Source organism: Berghia stephanieae, chromosome 1 (genome assembly GCF_034508935.2).
Source record: "Berghia stephanieae isolate SIO BIC M18660-M18661 chromosome 1, UCSD_Bste_1.3, whole genome shotgun sequence".
Classification (NCBI taxonomy): domain Eukaryota; kingdom Metazoa; phylum Mollusca; class Gastropoda; order Nudibranchia; family Aeolidiidae; genus Berghia; species Berghia stephanieae.
Window position 1 is genome coordinate 84697213 of NC_088360.1, and position 24534 is coordinate 84721746.

The following is a 24534-nucleotide window of genomic DNA, read 5'->3' on the forward strand; positions in this document are numbered from 1 at the left end:
TATGTTGACATCAATTTTTGTAAATCATCCACGAAAGCTGAAAATAAATATATTGAATTCACCTTAACTTGATCTACCCCCTTCCAAACTTATCGTTTTAAAAATATATCAAATTGTTTTAGTTACATTCTGGAAAGTGTACAATTTACTGCAGTCAAAAGATAAACGGACGGAAACACCAACGTTAACAAATATGAGTTAGATCTAGTTATTTTATGAGAATCCCCGTTTTCCGGCGCTCAATACTATCTGGGTCATATTATAGTCCATCAGATTGCAGCCAACTAATGCTGAAAACTTATATAGCGCTATAACTCCGAGACACCAGACTCTAAGCGCTTAAATTACAAATTACTTTGGCTGACACATACTCATTCACACACACACAAACATACACACACATACATACACACACACACACACACACACACACACAATAGAAACCAGACAGACCTATCTTGCTTCTCATAACATCTACTAGATATGTTTTAAGCGAACGTTTAAAAATAGACAAAGATTCTTTTTCACGAATGCTCTGTGATAAGGTGTTCCAAACAGAGGGTCCGAAACGAGAAAAGGATCTCATTCCAGCATTTTTCCGTATTCGAGGGACAACTAATTTGGTGGAATCACTGGCCGAACGTAAGGGGCGGGGTTTTGAATATCTTTCAATTAGTTCCGAAATGTAGATCTCTGTAAATCGATAGTCAACAGTCAACATATCAGCTCCATGTTGTAACTCAAAGGTCTATCATGATAGAGTCCACCAGATGACGACTTGAACCAGTTGATTCCAATGACAATCGGACCTCGTATAGGGAATGAGATTAGCGGAAGAGTAGCGTCCCTTGATTGGACGTCACCGGCGGAAAAGTTATTAGAGAGAGAACGTCATGTTGGTTATGCGCATGCGTCTCTCGTCCTCGCTTCCGGTGAAAGCGGCATGAGACACTTCACCGAAAGCGAGGACGACAGAGACGCATGCGCAAAACCATTTTGACGTTCTCTCTGTAAGGTGACGTCCAATCACGGGACGCTACTCTTCCGCTAATCTCATTCTCTATAGTAATATACGATTCTTTCATCTCTTTGTATTTATTAAACGAATCATTTTTATCGTGCCCAATAACACATCGAGTTTGCGAGTATGTGATATTCACGATAGAAATATAACGAGTTTAATAAATACAAAGAAATGAAAGACTACGTTTATTCCACCCGTACAAGTAAGGTTATTAGATATTTTGAAACCAAATGGTATGGTTATAGTACTCCTGTTCACCATAATTTGTATCTTTCTCCTTCGGATTGAATGATAATTTGAACCAAAACTAAAAACGTTGGATTTGTATTCATGCGCACCAAAGGATTATTTATTTTATATTGTCCACAAAAATCATGCTTGTATCCTTAAGAATTTATGCCTTATTTCTTACACACGATAAGCCAAAAATCGGATATCAGAATGAAATTTAGTAAACGTCGGATAAGCATCCAAATTTTTTGCGTCACTTATTTAGATTTTATAGAATTTAATTACAACAATGATCCAATCACAATCATTATAGAACTGCAAATATTGCCACGTGCATGCTACAAAATTTTCTTTTTTTAAATCTTATACTCTGAGTTAAAATTTAAAAATGAGATTTAAACGACATATGAACAAAATTCCAATCAACCAATTCAAAAGTATTGCAAATACATTGCACTCATTGCAAATTGCTTCATTTTATTAAATGTTTGATATTCAGGCTTCAAAGTAAGAATATGAGATGACGTCACTCAAGGCCTATTTTAATGTTTTTGCGAACTCCTCTATTTTTACAAAATGACAAAACCAAACTTAAACAGTTCATGGTAAACAACATTTATTTTCTAAAATGCTTCCATTAATGTTTAATTCCAGCTCTTTAAGTATATTTGAAATTGGACTGATTATTCTTCATGTTCCTTTTGACAAAAAATCATCTCGCTCGGAGTATTAATTATCCTATGCAAAATTTGAATTCAGTTTGTTTGTTTTTTAAACCCCAAACATCTGCCTTACAACCATCATCAGTTCATATCCTGCTTTTCACCCTTCTGCTAAAGATAAAGTTATTTGAATGAGATTTTCCTAGAATTGACATTGATAATGTAAATGTTCACTCAAAGTTTCAAACCGGATGTAGAACATCTTCCATGGACCAAAAGGTAAACACGGAACTTACAGCAAACCATAATTTTTATCGATGTTATGCGTTTAGGTAAAATACTCATAACATCCGACAGACTCATTAAACGTACCAAAACACAATACTGTGTAACCTTTAACGTTAAAGACAGAATGAAATTGATGTCATTCAGGTTTTTGTTATTGTTTTAGCTATAGTCATTTTTATGAGTATCTATTCTTACTAGATAGGATTAATCAGACTTATAGATAGTATGCGCTTGGCTTAGAAGCTCATAACATTGCCATCCGGAAGTATAACGGACCAACACACAAAACCGTGTGTATCCATGAACAAAACTATATGTAACCATGAACTTTTATAGTCTGGTTAATACAGTTCAGTGAGAATAACTCACAAACGCGGATGGCAAAATAGAACAACAAAGGCTTGAGTGACGTCATCTTCGAACTATCTATAGATGGCTAAGGAACTCACAACATTGCCATCAGGAAATATAACGGACCAACACACAAAACCATGTTTAATCTTGAACGTCTGGTGAATAGATAGCATGAAGTTTACGTCACTCAGGTCTTTGTTCTTGCTTTTTGCCATCCGGGGTTATGAGTAATTTTCACTAAACTGTATTAACCAAACTTTACATGTTCAATGTCACACAATGGTGTGTGTGTTGGTCCGTTTACTTCCGAATGGCAATGTTGTGATTTTCTTAGCCAAGCGCATACTATCTATACAGTTTAGTGAGAATTACTCATAAAAATGGATGGCAAAAAACAATAACAAACACTTGAGTGACGTCATCTTCATTTTATCTATAAAGATTTAAGATTACACACAGAGTTGCTGTGTTGGAACGTTATATCCGGCGGGCAGATGTTTTTCTAACTACACGCTTCATTGAGTCGAGAATAATCTTAATGTGATAAATTAGTGAGGGATTACTACTAAATATCAATAAAATGGCTGTCTCATAAACTATTAACAGATAAAAAGTAGCTGAGTTGGGGCGAGCAATGTTTATTCCTATCTTTCTATAGAGAGTTCGAAGTTGACGTCACATAGGTCTTTGTTATTGTTTTTTACCTCACTTATCAGTAATAACCAGACTATAAACGTTCTTGGTTACACACAGTTTTGTGTGTTGGTCCGTTATACTTCTGGATGGCAATGTTATGAGCTTCTTAGCAAAGCGCATACTATCTATAGATAGAATGAAGTTCACGTCACTCGGGTTTTTGTTATTGTTTTTTGCCATCAACATTAATGAGTAATTCTCAATTAACCAGACTATAAACGTTTAAGGTTACACATAGTTTTGTGTGTTACTTCGTTATATTTCCGAATGGCAATGTTGTGAGCTTCTTAGCCAAGTGCATACTATCTATAGATAGAACGAAGATGCCGTCACTCTGGTCTTTGTTATTGATTTTTGCCATCCACGTTTATGAGTACTTCTCACTAAACTGTATGAACTGTATGTATAAAAGTTCATGGTTACACATCGTTTTGTGTGTTGGTCCGTTGACAATGTTTTGAGCTTCTTAGCCAAGCGCATACTATCTCTAAATATTATGCGCTTGGCTAAGAAACCTTTCAACATTGCCATCCGGAAGTATAACGGACCAACACACAAAACTATGTGTAATCTTGGTCGTTTGTTGTGTGTTCTATAAATGGACACTTTAATTCACTTTTATTTCAAAGAGATTTTCTTTATGTTAATACTCTTCAACAGTCGTAACGTCACTTCCTTCCTAATGACGCATGGTAACTTAGTAACACTGGTTCTAAACTATCGGAACAATGGCGGACGCCCGTATGAAATATTTCTCCGACGAGCATAAAAGCGTATCCAGAGGGAAAAAACCCATAAATTTGATCATGTTTTGACTTTTACATATTCTGATCACAAGGCATATGAAAAGTTTTAGCCAGCATAAAAAATAAAAAGTAATGATTTTCTTTGTTTAGAACCAAGATGGCCGCCGTTGCCGGGCGGCGTGACATCAGACTATTGAATCGTATTGACAGAAGTAGCAGAGTAATGTGGGTCAAGCTTTTTATTTTGTTTTTGTTGTTATATTTTTCTCACTCACACACTTATATATGTGTTTTATTTTCTTGTGTGTCTTATCTGCTTCTCAGCAACAATGGAGAGCCTCGCATTATTTACTGCCTTAACGTGCAAGCGCTGTATGTAGATCAATTAACTGATTTATAGTGTTTATATGTACGTGTGTGAATATGTGTGTGCGTGTGTCTGTGTGTATGTGTGTGTGTGTGTGCTCAATAAGCACCGTTTTGGTTACATATATTTTTTTACTAGCAATATTAATATAATATTATATATATATATATATATATATATATATATATATATATATATATATATATATATATATATATCGAAGATGTGAGGTAGGGTCTTGAAAGAATGGTGAGGGAAGAGAGGTGTGGGGTTGTGAATGGCAGTCGTGCTTATCACTAGCCACTATATTGCCCTACTGTTAAAAAAAATAGCCAGAACACCTTCAAATTTCGAGCTTTCAAAACGGCCCACACATTGTCAAACCTAGGACTTCCTCTCAAAACTGGGAATTCCTTGAGATCCCAGGTTTGAGAGTGTCTTGATAAGGATAGCGTCATTTTAGTCGATCGAGGGACGAATTTTGTGGCCAAAAATTTTTAAAAAGTGTTTTGCTGTTTTATTGTTTATCTCAGAATACGTCAGTGTTTGTCGCACACTGAAAAAAACGATTACATTCTGGACCTTAAAAAAAAAAAAACTTACGGGTTTATACCATGAAGTGACTGTCACCTTAGGTACTATCCACTTACACAACTGTATGAGTTATACACCTGCATTACAAGTTTATATCAGGAAGTGGTTATCACATTACCCAACTGCTTGTGTTCTATACCGATTTTACGAGTTTATAACTTTAAGTGGACGATTGTTTGACTTAGCGTGGACGGACAGGAGAACACTTAGTTTCAAGCACAAAATCCACCATAATTTATTACAGGGCCACCCCCGCTACCACGTCCCTTTGTCACTATTGATTACCGTATTCGTTTTATTTCAATACCGCCAAAATGGTGATTAATAACAATAACAAAAGATTAGTTTAGAAAAACGTCGATATTGATAGAATGAAAGTAAGAATTTGATAGAAGGTACAATGTTGACGTCACTCAGATCTTTGTTATTATTTTTAGACAGCCTGTGAGTGATAATAAATTCTCACTTAATTCTATCAATCGCACTATTTACACACGGTTTTGTGTGCTGGTCTGTTTAGGTTGGTTGTCAGATGTGAGAAATTTACATTAACGCATAGCATTAATTTCTGACCAGGTCAACTGCCGAACTGTAAAAAATCAATCTCATCTCATGTAGTTCCATATCTGAAGCAGACGTCGGAGGTCATCTTCCGCCAAGCTGATCTATCTCTTGCCAATTCTATTAAAGCAGCGCCACCTTTCTCAGCTTCATCTGTCCAAGTTCTTATCCCTTTCAAATTTTTCTCACTCACACACTTATATAGTGTTTTATTTTCTTGTGTGTCTTATCTGCTTCTCAGCAACAATGGAGAGCCTCGCATTATTTACTGCCTTAACGTGCAAGCGCTGTATGTAGATCAATTAACTGATATTTGAAAAAATCAATACGTATTTAAAATGTTGGCCATAAAACTGATCCTTAAAATATTGACCGATTAAATGGAATGGCTGGATCCGATATTAAAGTTGTTATAGAATGAATTTGTGAAAGAGCTGATTCTTTGCATTATCTCACGTTAGCATTATTCATTTTAATCTGTCGATATATATATATATTTATATATTATATATTATATATATATATATATATATATATATATATATATATAATAAAGTCGAACACTTTTATTGCGTGGTTTTTATTTTATAACTTTACATATTATAAATATATATAATATATATATAATATATATATATATATATATATATATATATATATATATATATATATATATATATATATACATATATGTATGACCCATTGCCTCAAATGGTATTATGTCCGGACGCTTTATATGGTGAAAATTGAATTCACAGAGACTGGTGTCAACATTTTTTGTGTTGTTAAGAAATACGGAATTGAGTAAAATGTAAAATCTCTGGACTTGAACTGAAATGATCATCTCTAAGTTTAAGTAGATTTCAATAACATTTTTATACGAAACAGAATCATAATTGATAAAATTCTCATCTTCGTAAATGTCAACGAAAGGAGTGGTCCTCGTTTATAAAAGCAATACTATTATTATTATTAAGCGCTTAGAGTCTGGTGTCTCGGAGTTATAGCGCTATATAAGTTTTCAGCATTATTATTATTATTATTATTATTATTATTATTATTATTATTATTAGTAGTAGTAGTAGTAGTAGTAGTAGTAGTAGTAGTAGTAGTAGTAGTAGTAGTAGTAGCAGTAGTAGTAGTAGTAGTAGCAGTAGTAGTAGCAGTAGTAGTAGTAGTAGTAGTAGTAGCAGCAGTAGTAGTAGTAGTAGTAGTAGTAGTAGTAGCAGTAGTAGTAGTAGTAGTAGTAGTAGTAGCAGTAGTAGTAGTAGTAGTAGTAGTAGTAGTAGTAGTAGTAGTAGTAGTAGTAGTAGTAGTAGTAGTAGTAGTAGCAGTAGTAGTAGTAGTAGTAGTAGTAGTAGCAGCAGTAGTAGTAGTAGTAGTAGTAGTAGTAGTAGTAGTAGTAGTAGTAGTAGTAGTAGTAGTAGTAGTAGTATTGTAAGCATTGGTGTTATTATCATTGTTGGACATTTAGTGGTTATTAATCGTATCATTTTATTTTTGGGTTTCTTCTTACCATTTTTTCCCTTTCATGTATGTTGCCATAAAATTTTATAATTTATTGGCAAAGAGTAAATAAACTTGAAACGTGAAACTCTCTAACATATTACAATGCTGTACATTGACGAAACACTCATCTAAATTATGGATAGAAATCTATTATTTCATAAAATGACTATCGATTTGTCAAATGATTTTAAGCAGTCCTTCGGAACCAAAAGACATATGGAGCCGGAGTTTATCCCGGTTTTTATAGCGTGAAACGGATAATAGTAAATGCTTGCTCGCTACTCTTTGGATAGGACCCGTTTATTTAGAAGAGGTTTCCGCCAGATCTAAACGGATCCAGCAACCCAATCGAAAGGTTTTTAAACTCCTTTCAATTGTAAGAGATGTCGGGTTCAAAACTTTCTGACGAGTTGAGGGTAATTTATATCTATCGATATTAGAAGTCAAAGTATTCTGACCAAAATAAAAAAAGGTTTATAGTGATTGTTCTGCCAATAGATTTGTCTGAAGAATATCTGTTATATGGTTGAATCCAGGATCATTGATCATTAAAATAATAAAAATAAAAAAATAAAAAAATAAAATAAATAAATAAAATTTCCTTTATTCATCCCATAGGGGAAATTTGTCTCTAGGGTCTATTCCAAGGGAAGTCTGGAATAACCCAGGCGTCAGCCGCTGTGCAAGGCTGCAAATTGAGCTAGGGAGAGTTGCCTTGCTCAAGGCCACACAGCGCAGTGGCGGGTGATCGAACCTTTCGGGTACGAAGCAAAAACCGTACCGCTGAACCACGCTGCTCTCTCATTCATGAGTCAGATTTACTCCCTTTATCTTTATTTCCATTTTATTGACTCATTTAGGCACCTGTATTTATTAGTTTTATCCCTCATTGAGACCTATTGTCAGGGACGGCTGGTAATAATGGGCAGGGTGGGCAAATACCAGCCTGTTTTTTCAAGTTATATGCTATAATACCAGGTCCGAAATAATCTAATTTAAATTAGATAATTTCAAAAGTTAGTACTTAAACTTGATACTTCGTTCTGAAATCAATTTGTGTGTATTTTTGATAGATTGAGAATCACCATGCACCCCGTAATACATAAACCAGGATACGCTCCTGTTCTATTTATCAACCCCCCCCCCCCCCTCAAACCACTCCACTCCGCCCACATCGTCATCTCATCGTCTTGTCGCCTGACAGTGAACTCCGATTTTGCTGTCTGGCCTCTCTAGTACTAGGTCGGGCTAATTCAAATGAGCCCACCTTATAAACCAGTGAACACTAAATTAAAAAGAGATTTTGGCAAACGTACTTTTTCTTATTTATTGCCTTACTTGTGCTGGTACCATTGATGTAATGACATTGGGAAGGTTTCAGTATTGAATTTAATTTATTAATTTACTAATATATCAATTTAGTATTAACTTGTGTTGTTTTTATATATTTGTTTATCCCTTTAAATTATTTCTTTTTTTTTCTCTCGTTTTCCTTAGTGCTTCTCAAAACTCATTTATTTAAATTGTTTTCTTATTTGATTTTTTTTGTTTGTTTGTTTTGTTTTGTTAATTTATTAGTTCTTTTTTTGTCAAATTCTTAAAGTAATTACCGCTGTATTTTTATTGCCAGACTAAATATTTTTGCAAAACAATGTAATTTTCTATTGTATTTCCTCTAATAAAACAAAACACTTTTATTCAAAAGTCAAGACTAAATAAATATATAAAATACAACCACCATTTTGGTTTTCTCAACACTTGAATTAGTATACGAGAAATACTCTTCTGAGAAAAGAGAGAGTTGAATTCTAACTAAGTTAGAGAGGAAATAAATACGTTTAAAGGAAGGGTGGGCAGATTCCGTACTTGCCCGTCCTGAAGCTAATACATACATAAGATAGTTTGTGATGAAGAGGCGGGAAGCTAGGGATTGGTTGGATAAGGAGTAAAGATAACACGGTCGTTATTGTTATAGTCTAACGAATGCATGAGGAGAGATTGGTAGCATAGTTTTGTCTTAATTGTATTGTATGAATTATTGGCGACAGCCTAAGATTAAATAAACTTTGTTTTTGTTTGTCTTTTTTTTTTTTTTTACTATGGAACTGATACCTGTCATAGAAGACCTGCCTACTTGAAATAGGAAAATAAAAATCGTATTTTTCAGGATTAATAAAATCCTAGATATTTTAACTACCCTTTAACAAAATCACCGGAATTTTCGTCTTTATGGGTTTATCAAATTTTTTAAAACAGAAAAACTGATTGCAAACGTAATAATGATGGTGGGTAGTAATAAAGAGGGTAATACTATTTATTATTATTATTATTTTTTTAATTTATTATTATTAAATTATTATTATTATTATTATTATATTATTATTATCATTATTTTATTATTATTATTAATTATTATTATAATTATTATTATTTTTAAATTTATTATCTTTATTATTATTAAATTATTATTATTATTTTTAAATATTTTATTACCCATTATTATTATTTTTATTATTATTATTATTATTATTATTATTATCATCATCATTATTATTATTATTATTATTATCATTATTATTATTATTATATTATTATTATTATTATTTATTATTATCATCATCATCATTATTATTATATTATTAATTATTATTATTATTATTATTATTTATTATTATTAAATATTATTATTTTATTATTTTTTAATTATTATTATTATTATTGTACGTATTGGTGGGATTACGATTGTTTTATTTTTTTTTTTTTTGTCGTTATTAATGGTATCAGTTTATTGTTTGGTTCCATTTACATTTTTTTTTCCACTTTCATGTATGTTTCATCAAATTGTATGATTTATTTGGCGAAAGCCTAAGATTGAATAAACTTTGTAATATCTATAGTAATCATCATTGTCGACGACATCGTCGTTGTCATCATAATCTCATCATCATTAACATACAACAAAAAACAACAACAACAACAACAACAACATTAACAAACAAGTACTACAATAGCAATAAAAACAATATCAACATCAATCATATAATTTCCGTCGTCTCCACAACTATCATTCTAAACCAACAGCACCACCAAAACCACTACCATAATTACATCCTCCCTCACCGTCTCCTCTTCCTCCTCCTCCCTCCACCACCACCACCGCTACCACTATTCCACCACTACCACCACAGGCACAATCATTCTAACCACCAAGAGAGCAGTAAAAAATGATGCAATTTGAGCTCTGAATGAAACTCGAGTCATATCGCTGTTGTTGCTTCTCGATGAAAACTTTACAGTTACTACGTACTACTGAAAACCAGTAATGTAACAGAAATATAATCTCGCCGTTGAGGGATTAAAGCATCTCTTTAATTTTTCGAGTGAACGAAATGGACTTGTATTGTCAAGGTGTTGTCGCATTATGTCTCGTCGCTTTATTTTTTTGTTGTATTCTCTTTCGTGATTCATTTTTGATTACGTTTGGAATAATTAAATCTACTGTATTGTCATTCATTGTGAATGTGATTATTTGTGGTTAATTTTTTTTTTTAAAGGTGAACAAAAAAAAAAATAAAAAAAAATTAACAAATAAAAATTATATATTATATATATATATATATAATATATATATATATATATATATATAGACCGAATCACCTTTGCCCCACCACTATAAAATAGGCTAAGAACCGCCACTGCCTATTGTAATGTGTTTAGAACAAATTCACGTAATGTTGAACTTTGTCAGTGACCGAATGATGGCCATCTTCGAAGTAACCCGCCAAGCACATCATGAACTCAAGTGGGAATAAGTCATTTAAGAATAGATAGTAACAGTATTATACTATTATTATATACATTAGGGATTGTTGAAAAGACGCCTGAGTTGTGTCGTGTATTGCATAAAATGGAAATTTTGTTTTAAATGCCCTGCTGGGAGAATAATATATGAATCTTTTGCAAAGCGTATATAACACGGTAAACGTGAATTGCACTTGAAATATAATAACACACAATGATAATATTAATTCATAAATGAGGAAACTGGCCATAACTTATATTACTAAGTGACCATAGTTAGGGAATCTTTATCTACAAGTAAACTATGCTATGATGACTTTACCTGGTAAGTAGAGTGTGAATGCTTGACGTAGATAAAAATTGTCCAAATTGTGTCACCATCAGCAGTGGATATGACATGATTGTGAACGTTGTTGCAACTTATACCTCTTTAAATAGGTAGGGTCTTGAAGAGTGGGAAGGAGGAGAGGGGGGGAGGGGGGGGGGGGTGAAGGGGAGTCGTGAAAGACTCGTGTTTTGCTTATCACTAGCCACTATACTATATTCCCTACTTAAAAAAAAAACACATTTTTATCATTTTGGCCAGAACACCTTCAGATTTCGAGATTTAATCAAAAATGAACCTCACCTTGTCAAACCTGGGGCTTCCTCTCAAAACTGGGAATTCCTTGAACCCATGTTTGAGGGTGTTTCGATAAGGAGAGCGACATTCGAATCGATCGTGGGACGAATTTTCGGCCAAAAAATTTTAAAAAGTGTTTTGCTTTTTATTGTTTACTCAGAATACGACAGAGTTTGTCGCACACTGAAAAAGCGATTACATTCTGGCCAAAAGTTAAAAAACTTAATGATAATAAATTAATTGACAACAATGACCTCCAACTATTAAAAAGGTCATGACGGGAAATTTACGCTGGAGGTCAATTTTTTAATAGGGAATTGAAAAAACAATTCCGACCCAAAAACCCAAAGGCTTTTGTTTGTATGTTGATATGTACACTTCCCCGGGGTTTGCAAAAGGACGGGAGAGGCTGTCCTCCTTATGGGGGATAAAAAAATTCTTTCGTGAGGCATTTTTACAACATCGATTTCGCACATTTTTGCAAAAAAAAAACCATAACAAAAAACCTGGAAATCTGGGCGTTTAAATTTTTAAATTTGTTTTTGGGTTTTTTTTTTGTAATCCCTTTCCGATGATACATTGTGTGTACCCATTCCGTGTATTGTTTAATTTTAATTTTAAATAACTGTAAGAGTCAGTTTTTTTTTGAAATTTTTTGCCTTTTTTATTTCCGGGGCATCGATATGCGTTTTTTTGTGGTCTAGACCAGTGCCCTTAAAAACCAAAATGAAAACGGTATGGAAAATTCTGAAAACTTCTTTTAAAAGGGGTAAGAATTGCACGTGGAGAATACAGCTTACAAAACGTTTTTTTTTCCCTCTCCCTTTTGCTCTCCCCTGGGACTATAGGGAAGGGACACAAACGCTTTCAATATCACCCCAAAGAAGGGTTCCCTTTTTGAAGACAGCAATCCGCCCACTCCTAATGCTTTCCCATGGAAATGATGCCCGGTATCGGCATAAAAAACCAGGGAAAAGGGTTTTCAACGCACCCTGGAGGGGTGCCCAAATAACAACCCGAGTAAAAATCCGGAAGTTTTTGTATTTTCCCGAAGCCCAAAGGTTTAACCACCATTTTGGTTTTCTCAACACTTGAATTAGTATACGAGAAATACTCTTCTGAGAAAAGAGAGAGTTGAATTCTAACTAAGTTAGAGAGGAAATAAATACGTTTAAAGGAAGGGTGGGCAGATTCCGTACTTGCCCGTCCTGAAGCTAATACATACATAAGATAGTTTGTGATGAAGAGGCGGGAAGCTAGGGATTGGTTGGATAAGGAGTAAAGATAACACGGTCGTTATTGTTATAGTCTAACGAATGCATGAGGAGAGATTGGTAGCATAGTTTTGTCTTAATTGTATTGTATGAATTATTGGCGACAGCCTAAGATTAAATAAACTTTGTTTTTGTTTGTCTTTTTTTTTTTTTTTACTATGGAACTGATACCTGTCATAGAAGACCTGCCTACTTGAAATAGGAAAATAAAAATCGTAGTTTTCAGGATTAATAAAATCCTAGATATTTTAACTACCCTTTAACAAAATCACCGGAATTTTCGTCTATTATAGGTATCAAATTTTTTAAAACGAGAAAAACTGATTGCAAACGTAATAATGATGGTGGTGGTAGTAATGATGATGGTAATACTATTATTATTATTATTATTATTATTATTATATTATTATTATTATTATTATTATTATTATTATTATCATTATTATATTATTATTATTATTATTATTTATTATTATTATTATATATTATTATTATTATTATCATTATTATTATTATTATTATTATTATTATCATTATTATTATTATTATTATCATTATTATTATTATTATTATTATTATTATTATTATTATTATTATCATCATCATTATTATTATTATTATTATTATCATTATTATTATTATTATTATTATTATTATTATTATTATTATTATCATCATCATCATTATTATTATTATTATTATATTATTATTATTATTATTATTATTATTATTATTATTATTATTATTATTATTATTATTATTATTATTATTATTGTACGTATTGGTGGGATTACGATTGTTTTATTTTTTTTTTTTTGTCGTTATTAATGGTATCAGTTTATTGTTTGGTTCCATTTATCATTTTTTTCCACTTTCATGTATGTTGTCATCAAATTGTATGATTTATTGGCGAAAGCCTAAGATTGAATAAACTTTGTAATATCGTATAGTAATCATCATTGTCGACGACATCGTCGTTGTCATCATAATCATCATCATCATTAACAACAACAAAAACAACAACAACAACAACAACAACATTAACAACAAGTACTACAATAGCAATAAAAACAATATCAACATCATCATATAATTTCCGTCGTCTCCACAACTATCATTCTAACCAACAGCACCACCAAAACCACTACCATAATTACATCCTCCCTCACCGTCTCCTCTTCCTCCTCCTCCTCCACCACCACCACCGCTACCACTATTCCAACCACTACCACCACAGGCACAATCATTCTAACCACCAAGAGAGCAGTAAAAATGATGCAATTTGAGCTCTGAATGAAACTCGAGTCATATCGCTGTTGTTGCTTCTCGATGAAAACTTTACAGTTACTACGTACTACTGAAAACCAGTAATGTAACAGAAATATTAATCTCGCCGTTGAGGGATTAAAGCATCTCTTTAATTTTTCGAGTGAACGAAATGGACTTGTATTGTCAAGGTGTTGTCGCATTATGTCTCGTCGCTTTATTTTTTTGTTGTATTCTCTTTCGTGATTCATTTTTGATTACGTTTGGAATAATTAAAATCTACTGGTATTGTCATTTCATTGTGAATGTGATTATTTGTGGTTAATTTTTTTTTTAAAGGTGAACAAAAAAAAAAAAATAAAAAAAATTAACAAATAAAAATTATATATATATATATATATATATATATATATATATATATATATATATATATATGACCGAATCACCTTTGCCCCACCACTATAAATAGGCTAGAACCGCCACTGCCTATTGTAATGTGTTTAGAACAAATTCACGTAATGTTGAACTTTGTCAGTGACCGAATGATGGCCATCTTCGAAGTAACCCGCCAAGCACATCATGAACTCAAGTGGGAATAAGTCATTTAAGAATAGATAGTAACAGTATTATACTATTATTATACATTAGGGATTGTTGAAAAGACGCCTGAGTTGTGTCGTGTATTGCATAAAATGGAAATTTTGTTTTAAATGCCCTGCTGGGAGAATAATATATGAATCTTTGCAAAGCGTATTAAACACGGTAAAACCGTGGAATTGCACTTGAAATATAATACACACAATGATAATATTAATTCATAATGAGGAAACTGGCCATAATTATATTACTAAGTGACCATAGTTAGGGAATCTATAATCTAAAGTAAACTATGCTATGATGAACTTTACCTGGTAAGTAGAGTGTGAATGCTTGACGTAGATAAAAATTGTCCAAATTGTGTCACCATCAGCAGTGGATATGACATGATTGTGAACGTTGTTGCAACTTATACCTCTTTAAAATAGGTAGGGTCTTGAAGAAGTGGGAAGGGAAGAGAGGTGGGGGAGGGGGGGGGGTGAAGGGCAGTCGTGAAAGACTCGTGTTTTGCTTATCACTAGCCACTATACTATTTCCCTACTTTAAAAAAAAAACACATTTTTATCATTTTGGCCAGAACACCTTCAGATTTCGAGATTTCAAAATGAACCTCACCTTGTCAAACCTGGGACTTCCTCTCAAAACTGGGAATTCCTTGAGATCCCATGTTTGAGGGTGTTTCGATAAGGAGAGCGACATTCGAATCGATCGTGGGACGAATTTTCTGGCCAAAAATTTTAAAAAGTTTTTTGCTTTTTTATTGTTTATCTCAGAATACGACAGAGTTTGTCGCACACTGAAAAAGCGATTACATTCTGGCCAAAAGTTTAAAAAAACTTAATGATAATAAATTAATTGACAACAATGACCTCCAACTATTAAAAAGGGTCATAGACGGAGAAATTTCACGCTGGAGGTCATATTTATCAATAGGAATTGAATTAACAGATTCCTGACCAAAATGCCCAAAGGCGTTTTGTTAGTATGTTGATATGTAGCTATCTTTCCTGGGTGTTTGCATAAGGACGGGAGAGGCTGTCCTCCTTATCTGTGGATAAATTAAATGTCATCGTGAGGCACCTATTACAACATCTGATAGTCGCACATTATGCACAAACACGCATAACAAAACTGGCATCTGGGCGTTAAGTTCATTTGTTGTTGCTTTTTTTTTTGTAATACCTTCGTAATGATAGCATTGTGTGTACCATTCCGTGTATCTGCTTTAAGTTAATTTAAATAACTGTAAGAGTCAGATTATTTGAAATTCTGCCTTAGTCCGCATCGATATGCGATCTTTGTGGTCGTAGACCAGTGACTTAACCAAAATGACATCGGTATGGTATAATCTGATAACTTGCTCTAAAATGGTACATGAATTGCACTGTGGAGATATACGAGCTTACAAAACGTTTTTTCTCTCCATTGCTCTCACTGCGACTATATGGATTGGACGACAAGATCGCTTTCAATATCAGCCAAAGAGAGGTTCCCGATTATGACAGCAATCCGCCACTCCTAATGCTTTCCCATGGAAATGATGACCGAGTATCGGCATAATAACATGGAAAGGGTCTTCAGACGCATCATGGATGGTGCCCAAATAACAACCCGAGTAAAATCCTGAAGGTCTTTGTACTTCCTGAAGTCCAAGGTTTAAGCGTTTTTACCAAGATGAGAGTCATTTAAATCGCTCGTTATTTGAAGGACGAGGTTACTGGTCAAAGTTTTGAATACGAGTTTTTCTAGAGTAATGACAGCAGATGACTGGTTAAATACGTCCTGGACTCTACGCTGATGGCTGCAATATATTTGACGGGTTTTCTGGCCAAATTTTTACAGACGAGGTTTTCTAGAGTAAGGACGGCAGTTGACTGGTTAACGGCAGCCAATTTGAATGAGTAGGATCACAGATGGAGGAAGACACTTTTTCTGTGAGTAGGACTGTTTGAAACCGTTGTGACAACTGTCTGCAGACGGGGAGCAACTGGTTGAACATCGCATTGTGAAGCAGCTGCCTGTCGGTTTGAACACGGTTCATGAGTTTAGAAATGTGTTTGCAGATTGTGTTGATTGTCATTGTTCTGCAAGGTAACGATTTGAGCATGCTTTCATTATACCCAGTGAAACAAAATATATTGAGCTGTTATTTAGGGCAACATCCAATAAACGTGCTCAAAGTGCTTTTCAAAGGGTCCCTAGCAACAAAAACGCTTAACATAGGACGAGACAAGACGCCTGTTCGGCGATATTACAATTTTTATTCGGCAAAAACGACGCTGTTCACGCCTCAGGCACTCAGTTTACACTTGAGCAGGGTGAGAGAATGTGAGTAAAGATTTTTTTTCAAGGACGCAATATGCGCTACTCAGAGCGGGACTCGAACCCAGGACATTCCGAATGCCAGTGTCACACCACCAGACTATATAGTCGCACAAAACAATGGAATTACGAAATAAAGTATTAGGAACAAAGACATGATTTATCATAAGACATCTAACGTGCTTTGTGGGTAATGAAAATCAAACTCACCTACCCTCTTTTAGTCAGATATTTGTGATACATTAGTTTTGACAAAGTAATATATTGGTTGTTAAAAGATGTTCCTAAGAAACCACTCAATTATTTATTTTTTTGGTCTTTTTAGGTTTACATCCCCGTAACAATATTAAGACGTTTTACTTTTTCTGAGCTAGAGCACCTTAAATATTTTAATTTAACCCATTGCTTCTCAAGAAAATGTCCCTTTTAACCCTGAACTACCAAGGCAAGGGAAATAAATCTTATGAAAAACTGACATTATTTCCACACAAAAAAAAATTATACTGCGGGTACCATTTATGAAACCCTAATTAAAATGATATTTCCAAATAAAGAAGTAAATTCTCATTTATTTGAAATATGATATACATCATTTTGACAAGTACAACAATGGAAAAAAAATTAACAGTTGAAAAATATAAAAAATATCAAGTTTGAATGTTTTTGATTACTTCCAATTGTATCTACCTTTTAAAATTTTTTATCTATTTGAGAAATCTTGCCACCTGAATCAACATTATCTGCTGCGGTATTATCTAAAGCACTTTCAAAGACCAAAGGATTTTAAATAATAAAATGCCATCTTTCAATTTTCAGGAAGATTTGAGTGGAAAAAATCCGTCTGTAGTCTTCAAATAATCATAATTCGGCTTGCAATTGTAGTTTATAGAAACGGTAAACAGCTACTTTCAATACGCTTCAACAGTCGTAACGTCACTTCCCGCGTAAGGACGCATGGTAACTTAGTAACTGGCTCTAAACTGTCGGAAGAATGGCGACGCTCTTATGAAATATTTCTCCGACGAGCATAAAAGCTATCCAGAGGGAAAATAAAACATTAAAAATCGGATCATGTTTTGACTTTTACACAATCTGATCACAAGACATGAAAAATTCTAGCCAGCATGAAGAATAAAAAGTACCGATTTTCTTTGTTTAGAACCACGATGGCCGTCGTTGCTGGGCGACGTGACATCAGACTATTGAATCCAATTTCACTACTCCACATCTGGGATACTGGCTAAAAACAAAACAATGGTGTTCTACTTCCTTAAATGAGCTTCAAACAATGAATATGTTCCATTAACCTTAGCGGGCGCAGTTGGTCGCATTGAGAAATTGTATTCTTGCGATTTGTTGTTTTGTTATCTTGCAATCACGTATTTTCCACTTAGCTTTTTGAAACAACACAGTGACCCCAATTTGAGAGGTCGTGGAATGGGCTTTGTTATATTTGTAGTATCTAGTAGTAGATTAAATTCACCCATCCAAAAATGTCGGTCATGTTTGTATAGTGATTCGCCCAAACATAATGCTCTTGGTACGTATGCAAGACACAAATATAATAGGATGTAAAGAGCGGTTAGGTTTTCTATATTTTCTTTTAAAGAATACATTCAGTTTTGCACATTATGGACTGTCATCATGCAAATCTAATTGAGCATATATTGAAAAAAAGACAAATTCTTGAAAAATAAGAATAGTTTATGAAAAAGATGGATCTTAGTAGTTTTCAATTTTTTTTGTCGCGATCTGTGTATTGTTTAGGCTTTATTATTGGGGACATGATGAATTGGATTGAACCCGAAAATGTAGGCAATGTGATATATTCATGATGATCTCATTTGTCTTCGTGGTAGTTTAAATTTTATAGTTAAATATTTAGTTTTGTAGTTTGAATGCCATGACTAAGGCATATAAACTTGACAACAAATCGTTACTAAAAGGGAGTGCTTTAAAAGAATCTAACGTTTAAGGAGGAGGAGGGGGGGGGGGGTAGTCCGACGGATTAATCACATAATGCACATTGACCATCAACTGTTACTATACACTATCAAGTTAAGAATAATATAACAACTCACCTGTAGATTTTCAAATTTACAAATACTTAATTTTAAATTAGAATTGATTATTGTGAAGCAAATTGTTTGTTGTTTACCCCCGAAAGACTACAGACCAAAAGAGCATTAGGCAAAAACTGTACAAGTGTTGAAGATTTTCCGGTAATTATTAAATGGAAAAATGCTATCAAGCTTTGATTTAATAATTCAACTATTGAAACACATGACACACCCAGCAACTGCTCATCTAGACGAGTATTCAAAAAATATTCTTCAGCACAATATAAAATAGAATTGGAAAACGTAAATATAAAAGAGATAACACAAACACGTCTGGTTAATTTTCCGTGTCGCGTGATTCTTTTTGCAATATTTTACTATGGAACCCGTGCTTTATTATCAGTTCTATAGTAAATCAGGCTTCGATTAGGTATAAATAGCTATGGGTAAAGAACAAAAAAGGCGCGAGATAAGTATAGGAAGTCGCTAGCAGAATAGTAGTAGTAGTAGTAGTAGTAGTAGTAGTAGTAGTCGTAGTAGTAGTAGTAGTAGTAGTAGTAGTAGTAGTAGTAGTAGTAGTAGTAGTAGTAATAGTAGTAGTAGTAGTAGTAGTAGTAGTAGTAGTAGTAGTAGTAGTAGTAGTAGTAGTAGTAGTAGTAGTAGTAGTAGCAGTGGCGTAGGGCCTTAAAGGCTATTAAGGCTAAGCCACAGGTCGTCATTGTCTTGAAAGTATGTAAGAATTTAACAATAAAAAGTAACACTTTTAATTTTCTGTTTCACAAACAATGAAATTAATTGTTGACCTGGTGTTAAAAAACCCTTACAGAGCCTCAAAACTTGAACCAATCACACCGCTTTGAATTTACTACAGCTCGAGTTGTACTCGTGCCCCTGACCAATCAGTACAGCGTGTGGCTTTAAAGGTGGAGAAGGCTTCCAGCCATATTCCCACGGTACAACCAGGCGATGCATTGACTGTGCTATGACTGTGGGCATCAAGAGGCATCTTGACGTTGAACTGAGTCATTGTGGCTGTCTTACTCGCAGCCACACACAATGACCTAATTGTTCCGTTAATGACAATCGTGTTGTACCTGGCATGTGATATTCACTCCTGGTGATATTGAATTCCCCATTGTCTCTTTTAACTTGAGTGTGTTAATCGGATGTGTGCAGTGTTTGTTTTTAAAATTTTAATTAAATGCTATTAAGTGTGATGAATCACGTTGATTACCTGTTGGCTATCAATACCAGTTCTTTGAATAGGGAAAATAAACTTTTGATTAAAAGTCTCGGTCCCCATCAACCAAACGATTTTGTACTCACTATTAAGGACGGGAAACAGAATCGGTCATTTAATTTGATAAAGATTGGTATAGTCGTTTACCTTGGCTATCGGTGAGAATAGAAAATAAGAGTTTATTTTCTTTTAATTGTATTTTGTTTGGCGATAACAGCAATACAGAATTGTCTTGGACAAGAAGTGGATTTACCTGTTTGAAAAAATTTAACACAGAGAGCATTGAACCATCAGAACTTACATTTAAATATCACCACTAGATTGAAAACCGTTGGTACTCTTCACATAGGTGCACAGATTGACAGTGGCTATCGCTTATCCTTAGCCAAGCATGATGAACAAGTTACAAAGAACATACAAATTTTGATAAAATAATTGAGTGCATCATATTCTCTCTCTCTCTCTCTCTCTCTCTATATATATATATATATATATATATATATATATATATATATATATATATATATATATATATGCGACAACCAATCTCAAATCCAGCCCCATGCTCCTAAATGACCAGGCTACACCGCTGAGTAGTAGTAGTAGTAGTAGTAGTAGTAGTAGTAGTAGTAGTAGTAATGAGAAAAATAGGGTATGGAACATGAAAACAGAGAATCAAAAGTCACGGGGTCATAGCACTCTAGAGAGTATAGATAGCATTGCACGGGGTCAATGCCAAACTCAGGATCCAATTGACAAGGCACCTGCTGTGAGCTTCTTAGCCAAGCGCATAATATTTAGGCTAGCACTATTCAGTATCTGATACTGAATAGTGGTTTTGCACTATTCAGTATCAGATACTAAATAGCGGTTTTCCACTATTCAGTATCTGATACTGAATAGTGGTTTTGTACTATTCCGTATCCGAACACTGAATAGTGGTTTTGCACTATAATACGGTGTTTTTCTCCCGAAACCTGACAAAGTTATGGGAAGAGGGCAGCTGTGGCAGTGAATCTGGGACTCAGAGAAGTGTACACCTGTGGGAGTGAACCTGAGACTCTGGATTTTGTAAAAAAGCAAGACCAAGGGGGAGGGGGAATTACTTTTTTACGAAACCCGCCAAAACCCGACGAAGTTATGGGAAGCAGGCAGCAGTGGGGAGTGAATCTGGGATTCGGACACCGATGAGGATTGAACCTGGGACTACGAGAGGTTGATACCAGTGGACAGTGAGCTCAGAATGTACTTTTATTTCGAAACCTACCGAAATTGTCAAAAGTTATGGCAAGTGGGCACCGTTGGGCAATGAACCGGGACTCAGGGAAGTGCACACCGGTTGGGAGTGAACCTGGGACTGTGAGAAGAGGATATCGGTGGAAATGAACCTGGGACTATGGAAGATGGATACCAGTGGGAAATGAAGCTGGACTATGGGACGTGGGTACCAGACGAGAATGAAGCAATTACTTTTTTACGAAACCCGCCAAAACCCGTCGAAAAACCATAGACTTAGGTTTACTCCCCAATAGTGTACACTTCCCTGAGTCTCGGGTTCATTCCCCCACTGTTGCCTACTTTCTTTCCATAACTTTGTCGGATATTGTCGGATTTCGTAAAAAAAAGTAATTGCTTTTTTTTTACGAAACCCAGTCCCCGGTTCACTCCCCACTGTTGCCTACTTCCCGGCGTGTTTCGTAAAAAAAGAGACACCCCTAAAAATACCACGTGTATTCAGTAAATAGATGTCAATTGTAGTCTAATATTCAGTATCTATTTAAATTATTATTATTATTATTATTATTATTATTATTATTATTATTATTATTATTATTATTATTATTATTATTATTATTATTATTATTATTATTATTATTATTATTATTATCATATTATTATTATTATTATTATTATTATTATTATTATTATTATTATTATTATTATTATTATTATTATTATTATTATTATTATTATTATTATTATTATTATTATTATTTTATTTATTATTATTATTATTATTATTATTATTATTATTATTATTATTATTATTATTATTATTATTATTATCATTATTATTATTATTATTATTATTATTATTATTATTATTATTATCACGTAAATTTTAATATAATACGACAATTCATTCACGGAAGTACATTGCTCAATTAAAAATGGCAGAAAGTCTGGCCACATATTTATAATGAATCGGGTTTGTCTTAGATGACCAAACAAACAAACAAACAAACAAACAACAACAACAACAACAACAACAAATGAGACAAACAGAAAAAAAGCAAGATTTTAAAAAGTAATAAACAATAGAAGAGCACATCAATGAAAAACAACAACGAGATTATAACACATAAAAGATATTCATAATAAATCGATAACTGATTAAATTACTCCAACTACTTGATTAAAAAAAATAATAATCATAATAATGATGATGATGACGATTACAACAACAACAATAATAATAATAATAGTAAGTAAGTAGAAATAATAATATTAATAATAATAATAATAATAATAATAATAATAATAATAATAATAATAATAATAATAATAATAATAATAATAATAATAATAATAATAATAATAATAGTAATAATAATAATAATGATAATAATAATAATAATAATAATAATAATAATAATAATAATAATAATAATAATAATAATAATAATAACAATAATAATAATAATAATAATAATAATAATAATAATAATAATAATAATAATAATAATAATAATAATAACAATAATAATAATAATAAAAGAACAATAGTATAATATCAACATTAAAGCATATTACAAGCAAATAAAATTATTAAAACAAAAGTTTAAAAAATATCAATAGACAGAAGGAATTTTTAAAATATTGGGAAAAAAAAAAGAAAGTTATCCCTTCCGGGATTTGAACTCTCGAACCTTAAGCTCAGAGTCAAACATCTTATATCCACCAAGCCATGGTGTCAATGAACATTTAGTGACATTTAATCATGTCTATTTAGACATTTAAAAATGTATTTGAATGTCAATCTTACTTTGATATTTTGAACTATGTTAATTGCACAATAACAGAAATTTAAAAATTACGGTCAAAATATTTTTACAACTTTGAATCGGGCTGTCAGTTACTGCACGTGTTCAATCTGGAAGTAGGTCAGCAATTTATTTACATTCAAACGAGATTGTCGCACTTTTCACTCTCTCTATAAAAAAGAGTTCCTTGTGGATACTCAATAGTGGAAAAGCACTATTCAGTATCTGATACTGAATAACCACTTCGTTTTTGTGTGGCTGCAATGCTCAGTCAATAAATACGAAGGGGTGTGTCTTTTTTACGAAACCCGCCGAAACCCGCCGAAACCCTGCGAAACCCGCCGAAACCCGACGAAACCCGACGAAACCCGACGAAACCCGACGAATCCCGACAAAGTTATGGGAAGTAGGTGGCTGTGGGGAGTGAACCTAGAACTCAGGGAAGTGTACACCATTGGGGAGTGAACCTGGGACTGGGTTTCGGCGGGTTTCGTAAAAAAGAACCAGTGTTTTTTTTACGAAACCCGCCGAAACCCGCCGAAACCCGGCGAAACCCGGTGAAACCCGACAATATCCAGCAAAGTTATGGGTAGTAGACAACTGTGGGGAGTGAACCCGAGACTCAGGGAAGTGTACACCAGTCGGGAGTGAACCTGAGACTAAGGTTATCGGCCAGTTTCGGCGGGTTTCGTAAGAATGAATTAGTGCTTTATTACGAAACCCGCCGAAACCCGCAGAAACCCGACAATATCCGGCAAAGTTATGGGAGTTTGGCAACAGTGGGGGGTGATCCTGGGAGTCGGGGAATTGCACACCAGTGGGGAGTTAACCTGGGACTGTGTAAAAAGGATATCAGTGGGAAATAAACCTGGGACTAAAGGGAGATGGATACCATTGAAAGTTGAAGCCGGATATGGGAGTTGAGTACCAGAGGAGAATGAACCTGACACTATAGAAGGTGGGCCCCAGTGGGGAGTGAACCTGGGACTCAGGGAATTTCACACCAGTGGGGAGTTAACCTGGGACTGTGTAAAAAGGATATCAGTGGAAATAAACCTGGGACTAAAGGGAGATGGATACCATTGAAAGTTGAAGCCGGATATGAGAGTTTGGTACGAGAGGAGAATGAACCTGACACTATAGGAGGTGGGCGCCAGTGGGGAGTGAACCTGGGACTATGTAAACAGGATATCAGTGGGAAATAAACCTGGGACTAAAGGGAGGTGGATACCATTAGGAGTTGAAGCCGGATTTGGGAGTTGGGTACCAGAGGAGA

General features: G+C 33.8%; 1 protein-coding gene across 2 annotated transcripts in view; it reads right to left on the minus strand.

Moving 5' to 3' along the window:
* Positions 1 to 15640, minus strand: part of LOC144959599 (sodium-coupled monocarboxylate transporter 1-like) — a 72784-nt gene extending 57144 nt beyond the window's left edge. The window contains exon 1 of one of the 2 annotated variants that reach the window (XM_078892235.1): positions 14904 to 15640. The gene's annotated coding sequence lies outside the window, so the exon portion shown is untranslated. Of the gene's footprint in view, positions 1 to 11155; positions 11269 to 14903 lie in introns of those variants that run through there. The other variant, XM_078892227.1, reaches the window with a different exon arrangement.
* Positions 15641 to 24534: the final 8894 nt, after the last annotated feature.